The following is a 7,718-nucleotide window of genomic DNA, read 5'->3' on the forward strand; positions in this document are numbered from 1 at the left end:
TAATTGGGAGATAACCATATCCTCGGTAGCGGAAGCAAGGTGGTGGAGTCAAGTTGTGATGGATATGGCGTGAAGCGTGTGGAACAATAAGGTGAATGAGGTGGTGGATTCCGTGCATAGGACTCGGAGAATGGCTGCTCACTATTTTGGAGTGAAAGTACGTGATAAGCTAAGACTTTATGTGTTTTTTACTGGTTATTTAGCAGTTCAGACGTGTGAGGTTCAGAGCTTATGCAACAAATTTATAAACCTCACGGCGTAAGGCGAGTGAGGGTCGATCCACAGGGAGTAGGAGAAAACAGCAGAAATTTCCTTCGTTATTCAATAGATATGTCACTTATCAATTTAAAATAAATATTAAACTCTGTTAAATGATCCTCAGGAAAATCACAGAATTCCTCTTTAATCCCCAGTTTAGTCGAAAGATTTAACTGCTATTGCTCTGATTAAGTTAAAGATTTAACTTAATAGAGGCTGTCTACAGAGAAGTTCTCTATAGACAGTACCTTTGCCCTTGGGGGCAAAGGATCAAACACCTTGCGTGCAGGGTACCTGCGCGCAAGGTGTCTGCGTGCAGGGTACCTACGCGCAAGGTGTCTGCGTGCAGCGGCGCTGTCGCGCGCGGCGTGGCTACGCGTGACGCAGCTGCGTGCGGCGCTGCTACGTGCAGCAGCGCTGTTGCGCAGCGTGCGCTGCGGCGGCTGCGTAGCGCGCTGCTGCGCACGGCGCTGCTGTGTGCGGCGGCGTTGCTGCGCGCGGCGCGCTGCGTGCAGCGCAGCGTTGTTGCGGCGGCGTGCGCGTGCGGCGCTGCTGCCGCGCGGCGCTGCGCGGCGCTGCTGCGCGCGCGCGCAGCTGCGCGGCAGCGCGCGGCATGTTGGCGTGGCTGCGTGGCGGCGCTGCTGCCCGCGGCGGCGCTACTGCGCGCGGCGGTGTTGCTGCGCGCGGCGGTGCTGCTGCGCGCAGTGGTTCTGCTATATCAAAGGGATTTTTGGGGAGGATGATCAGAACAAGAAAGAAACAAAGTTGAACTGAAATCAAGTCTAAAAGCGAAACAATCCTCAGTTGGAAAACATTGGAAGATCTTGTGACTCTTCCAACCCAACCAAAATTGTCTTTGAAGAGAGGGATTACAGGGCTGAAGCTTGAGATTTTCCCACGTCGGGTGTCACGTCCTTGCGGCGAGGCGTGGTTCTTCAATCCAAGCTATCTTCAGTCTGTTCTTCCTCTCCAACTCCAAAAGCTCATCAGCTCCTGGAGGGTGCAGAAGTCCTCTTCTCCAAGCCCTAGTTTCCTTAGAAAAAATTCTGAACAACCCAAACTCCTCTCTCAAGAGAGTATTTATAGGTTTTCTCTTAAGTCATGTCCAGGGGCATTTTCGTAATTTTTGCCACTTCAAATTTTTGCCCACTTCTCTTGATCCTCCTCTCTTCCTTGATCTTCTTAACCTGTTTCTGAATTTTAACTAGCCATAAAATGTTAAATATATTCCACTTGATTCAAAGAATCAAGTGGGGTTAGTGATTTCATCAAACAATACATATGCATGAACTTAGCATGAATTCACAAGATAATTGTAATGAATTTAAACTTAAGAACTTGATTATTTGATGACATATTTTAGAGTCATCAGTACGCTAATGGGGAGACGAAATGCGTAAGTGGGATCGGCTATTAGAGTTGATGGAATGGGGGCTCTCAGTTCACTCATCACTCCCCTTTGAAGCATAGAGCTTCTACCCTTTACTTTCCATCATCTAATCACCTACTAGACACCCTCCCCAATTTGAAATTGAATTCACATCGCCCAAAATCACTTGTGTTGCACCTCAACATGTTCTTGATCCGCTCTAGGAGCCTAACTTCTCCACACGTGTTCCCAAACCATTGGATGAAAGAAAATTAATTCATGACTGTGCATGCTAAAGATTGTTAAAAAAAACAGGTTCACTTCATGTAGAATTCTGTAAAATTAAATGCATGAACCATAGTTTGTCACCTAAAAATGAACTATCTCCCCCCCACTAAAACCTGCATTGTCCTCAATGCAAAGCTACTAAAACCATGAAGAATAAAATTGAGGTTAGAGGGGCAAACAGTGATATGGAGGATATGGGGCCCTTTAGCATTGTGAACAAGAGATCCTGGCGATAACTCGGATTTGCTGAATTACATACTCGCGCAACCTGGTCAAAGTTACCACAAGAGATGCAACAAAATTATGGAGCTATAATAGTAAAATAAAATAATGCAAAGAAAAAATGAATCCTAAAACGTAATGAAGAGAAAACAAATCTTATTGATGCTCTTAAGTAGAGGGTGATGTTGCCGCTTGTAAAGAAATGTCTTCATTAGGGGGGTGCGGCTCGTGTTCAATGAAGGGTTTCAAACGCTGCCCATTGACCTTGAATTCAGCTCCATGTGTTGGATCTAGAAGGAGAACAGACCCATTGTCGAAATGTTGACATACTACATAAGGTCCATCCCATTTTGATTTAAGCTTTCCTGGAAACAGTTTAAGTCGAGAATTATATAACCATACTTTTTAGCCATGGGCAAAAACCTTCCTGTGTATGTGTTGATCATGGAATGCTTTCATCTTGGCTTTGCAGATGCGTGAATTTTCATATGCTTTGTTACGCAACTCCTCCAATTCATGCAGCTGCAATAAGCGATGGTCACCTGCATCATCTAACGATTAGTTAAGGTTCTTGATAGCCCATAAAGCGCGATGTTCGATCTCTAAAGGGAGATGACAAGCTTTTCCAAACACCAACTTTAATGGCGACATTCCTAATGGGGTTTTATATGCCGTCCGATATGCCCATAACGCATCCGGCAATTTGCTCGACCAATCCATTCCATTAGGGTTAATAATTTTCTTCAAGATTTTTTTAATTTCTCTATTGGAGCCTTCCACTTGGCCATTGGCTTGAGGATGATACGGAGTGGTAAGCCGATGATGAACTCCATATCGTTTTAACAATTCTTTAAAGACTTTGTTATTGAAATGAGTTCCACCATCGCTAATAATGGCTCGTGGGCATCCAAACCGAGAGAAAATATTATCCTTGACAAATTTAACAACTTCGTTATGATCATTTTTTCGTGTTGGTATGGCTTCTACCCACTTAGAGACATAATGAACACCTACCAAAATATATTCATAGCCCAAAGAAGGAGGAAAGGGTCCCATGAAATCAATGCCCCAAAGATCAAACAACTCAACTTCAAGGATAGGGTTTAAAGGCAAAGAGGCATTGCGACTTACATTGACCACCGCTTGACATCGAATGCATCTCTAACAGAATTCATATGCATCCCGATGAAGATGAGGCCAATAAAATCCACATTGTAGGACCTTATGTGCCGTTATCTTGGAGGCGTAGTGTCCTCCGCACAAGGATGAGTGACACAATTCCAAGACTCTCCATTGTTCATCCTCGGGTATACATCTCCTAAAAATTTGATCAATGCCCAATCTAAATAATTCAGGTTCATCCCAATAGTAATACTTGATATCCTTAAAAAACTTTTTTCTATCATCATAATCCCAACCTTGTGGCAATTGCCCGGTTACTAAGTAGTTTACTATATGAGCATACCAAGGCAATTTCCGTGTAGAAATTTCTAAAATATGCTCGTTAGGAAAAGAATCTGTGATGGGAGTTAGGGCTGGCAATGATAGGCGGGAGAGGTGATCAGCTGCACCATTATCCACTCCCCGCCTGTCTTTAATTTCAATGTCGAATTCTTGCATAAGTAGGTTCCATCTCATTAATCTAGGTTTTGTCTCTTTCTTACTTAACAAATGTTTAAGTGCAGCATGATCTGAAAAGATTATAATCTTACTCCCTATTAGGTAAGATCAAAATTTATCCAAAGCAAAGACAATTGCAAGTAATTCCTTCTCTGTGGTAGAGTAATTTACTTGAGCGGCGTCGAGAGTCTTACTTGCATAATAAATAGCTGTCGGTTTCTTGTCTTTGCGTTGTCCCAAAACAGCTCCCACTGCATAATCTAAAGCATCACAAAAAATCTCAAAGGGTTCACTCCAATTTGGAGCTTGTAAGATGGGAGCCATGACTAATGCTTCTTTAATCAAATAAAAAGCCAAATTGCATTCATCATTCAAAATAAGTTCTTTGTCTTTAGATAGAAGCAAAGTGAGAGGTTTAGCCACTTTGGCAAAATCTTTAATAAAACGACGATAAAAGCCGGCATGGCCCAAAAAACCCCTAAGTTGCTTTAGGGTCGATGGAAGTGGAAGCTCCTTGATGATATCGATCTTTGCCTTGTCCACAGCCAGCCCCTCCTTGCTGATATGATGACCTAGGACGATCCCCCTATCCACCATAAAATGAGATTTCTCCCAACTGAGCACTAACTTGTTTTCTTCGCAAATCTGTAACACTTTATCCAAGTTAGACAAACAAGACTCAAAAGATTCACCAAACACGGAAATGTCATCCATGAAAACTTCAAGACATGTACCAATTAGATCAAAAAACATTGCACTCATACACCTTTGAAAGGTTGCTGGTGCATTACAAAGTCCAAATGGCATTTTTCTAAAAGCAAATGTTCCTAAAGGACACGTGAACGTAGTTTTATCTTGATCACTTTCATGAATGCTAATTTGATTATATCCTGAGTACCCATCCAAGAAACAATAAAAACTCTGTCCAGCTAATTTTTCAAGCATTTGATCAATAAAAGGTAGACGATAATCGTCTTTTTTTGTTGCTAGATTTAACTTTCGGTAATCTATGCATACTCGCCAACTCGATGCTACCCTCATTTGGATCTCTTCTCCATCCTGATTCTTTTGGACAGTAATCCCTGTTTTTTTAGGTACTACATGAATTGTACTCACCCAGTTACTATTTGAAATTGGGTAAATGAATCCTGCTTTCAGCCATTTGGTAATCTCCTTCGACACCACATCATAAAGATAAGGATTTAATCTACGTTGATGCTGAACTGATGGTTTGGATCCTTCCTCGATAAAAATTCTATGCTGACAGATATCAGGACTAATTCCCTTGATGTCGTCTATGGTCCATCCAATAGTACTCTTATGCTGTCGTAATACATCTAATAGGTTAACTTCCTACTCTAAAGTGAGTGTTGAAGAGATGATTAATGGATATGTCTTTCTTGGACCTAAAAAACATATTTAAGGTGAGAAGGAAGAGGTTTCAATTCTAATTCGTCAGTGGGCGTAGATCTGTATTCATTCATGTTTTCACCCTTCATTTCACCATGGTCATCCTTCTCCCCCTCATAAGCACTCTCATTCACCACCATCACGTCATATAATACTTTCCCTATAGCATGGCATTCATCATTTTCATCATCTAGGGAACATGTATAAATGTCTTCCTGGCTACTATTGGGATACTTCATCAATTGAGAGGTTGGTAACTCAACCTCTTCTTTTCCCATGCGCAATTTAATTTTTCCTGCTTTCCAATCTGTGTTCACTCTTGCGGTAGCTAGGAATGGCCGTCCTAAAATAATCGGTGCATGACTAATTTTCCTGAAATTTTTACATCCACTACTATAAAATCGACAGGAAATGAATACTTTTCTACTTTCATCACCACATCCACCAACTGTCCACACGGTCTTCTAATTGATCCGTCCGCTAACTGCAATTCTAAATTTATAGGTTGTAATTGACCAAATTTAAAAGTCTCATATAAGGCCTTAGGCATGATATTCACACTTGCTCCTGAATCAAGTAAGGCTTTGGTGAATACTTCCCCCCTAATTTCGCATTTGATCACTGGTGCTCCCGGATCCTTGCGCTTTTGAGGTAATTTATGCAGAAAAATTGAACTAATATTCTCAGAAAGTTGAATCCTCTTTTGCTCCCTAGGAGGTGTACACAGGTTTTTCACAAATTTGGAATAATCAGGGATGTACTGGATCGCATCTAAAACAGGAATTTTCACCGTAGCCTCTTTCAAATACTCAAGAAGTGGGCTGTCTTTCGATTTTTCTTTCTTCGCTTGTAAGGCACTAGGGAAAGGGATAGGTGGGCAATATGTTTTGGGGTTGGGTTCCTTTTCCAGATTTTCCTCTACCCCTTCATCCTCATCCTTTTCTACTTCCTCCAACTTATCCTCCACTTCATTTCGTTTGTCTATAGCTGCAAATGGATTAGCCAACTCTTTCCCACTCCTAAGTTTTGATATAGCACTCAGCTCTCCTATTTCTTGTTGTTCAGTCAATGCATGCATGTCATGAATATGCTCATTAACTACACTACACATGTCATCAACATAAAGTAAATTGCTAGGATTAATACAGGCCTGAGTAGGGAGTTTACCTGATTTGGCGCCCATCTTCATAGGGTCTTCACACGTACCTTGCAGTGCTCCCCCGTGCGCAAATTGTTGAACGCTGTGAAGGCAGATCTCCGCCTTGAGCTTCTCCATCTCCCTCCGATGCCTCTCCTCCATTTCTTCAAAAAGCTTGAGCATCCTCTTCTTGTCTTCTTGCAGCTCCTCGATGACCTTGGTGAGAGTCGCATTAGTGGGATCTGAAAAATTTCGGTAAGGTTGATAATGTTGTTGGTGGTGGGGACTGTTCGCCTTGGATTGGAACTGTTGTTGGGGTGGTCGGTTGTTGTTGTTCCATCCCTGTCCTCCTAAGTTTCCTCTAGTTCCCCATTGGACATTGCTCCCTTCTTGCCTGCCTATAGCACTCACTTCTGATATCATAGGGCATTCTTCTCTAGTGTGGCTATCACTTGAGCACATTTCACATCGATTTATTTGGTTGGGTGCTCCTCCGCTATTCTGACCTTGCCATAGTGAGATCATTTTTCATTCATCTTTTCCATGGCTTTTCCCATCATTAAACCTATCTGTTTTTCAATTCTATCCATAGTAATCTGGGGTTCAACCCCTCTAACATCCAATAGTCCACCTTTCCGAGGGGTAACCCTTCATCTTCATACATGTCAGCTGTTGCTCCTCCACTTGAGATATCCACTCTGCCTTTCTCCACATCATTCAAGCCTTCATAAAAAAATTGCACTAACTCCCATTTTTGAATGCCATGGTGGGGGCACTTCCTAATGAGCCCCATCAATCTCTCCCATGCTTCGCTAAATGTATCATTTCCCTGCTGAAAATTTCTAATCTCTCTTCTGAAAGAATTTGTCCTAGCCACTGTATAATATCTTTTTAAGAAGCTCTTCTCCATACCATTCCATGATTCAAAATTTGTTCCCAATGTTCTAAACCAATCCTTGGCTCTATCCTTAAGGGCATGAGGGAATAGTTTTATTCTCACAACTTCCTTGGAAATTCTGGGGTAAGTGCAACTATCACATGCTTCGTAAAATTTTTCTAAGAAGTCATAGGGCTCTTCGTTTGCCTTCCCCAAAAAGGACGGTAATAGCTGAAATTGGTTTGGATCGATTCTAAACATCACATCTTCTCCAATCGGGGCATATATCCTGGTTAAGATGGGGGTTTCTGCTGGTGTGGAATACTCTCTAATCCTCCTTCGTCCATCGTTAACTACCTCAGGGTTTCCTGTTCCATTACCTATTGGGTCCATTAGTACGGGTCTAATCAATATCTCCTCTACGAAAGTGGGTTCAGTGAAAGACGACTCGGGTGTGGTGGAATCTACTACAGGGGGATTTCTGTCACTGCTCCCTGATTCAAATCCAGACCTAAGCTTCATACAAAACCACTAAT

General features: G+C 42.2%; 1 non-coding gene across 1 annotated transcript; it reads left to right on the forward strand.

Moving 5' to 3' along the window:
• The first annotated feature begins 7,063 nt into the window (after positions 1 to 7,063).
• Positions 7,064 to 7,169, forward strand: LOC144715378 (small nucleolar RNA R71). Its single transcript, XR_013584606.1, has one exon. It is a non-coding gene; the product is annotated as a small nucleolar RNA R71 (small nucleolar RNA).
• Positions 7,170 to 7,718: the final 549 nt, after the last annotated feature.

This window comes from Wolffia australiana, chromosome 18, assembly GCF_029677425.1.
Source record: "Wolffia australiana isolate 7733 chromosome 18, ASM2967742v1".
Taxonomy (NCBI): domain Eukaryota; kingdom Viridiplantae; phylum Streptophyta; class Magnoliopsida; order Alismatales; family Araceae; genus Wolffia; species Wolffia australiana.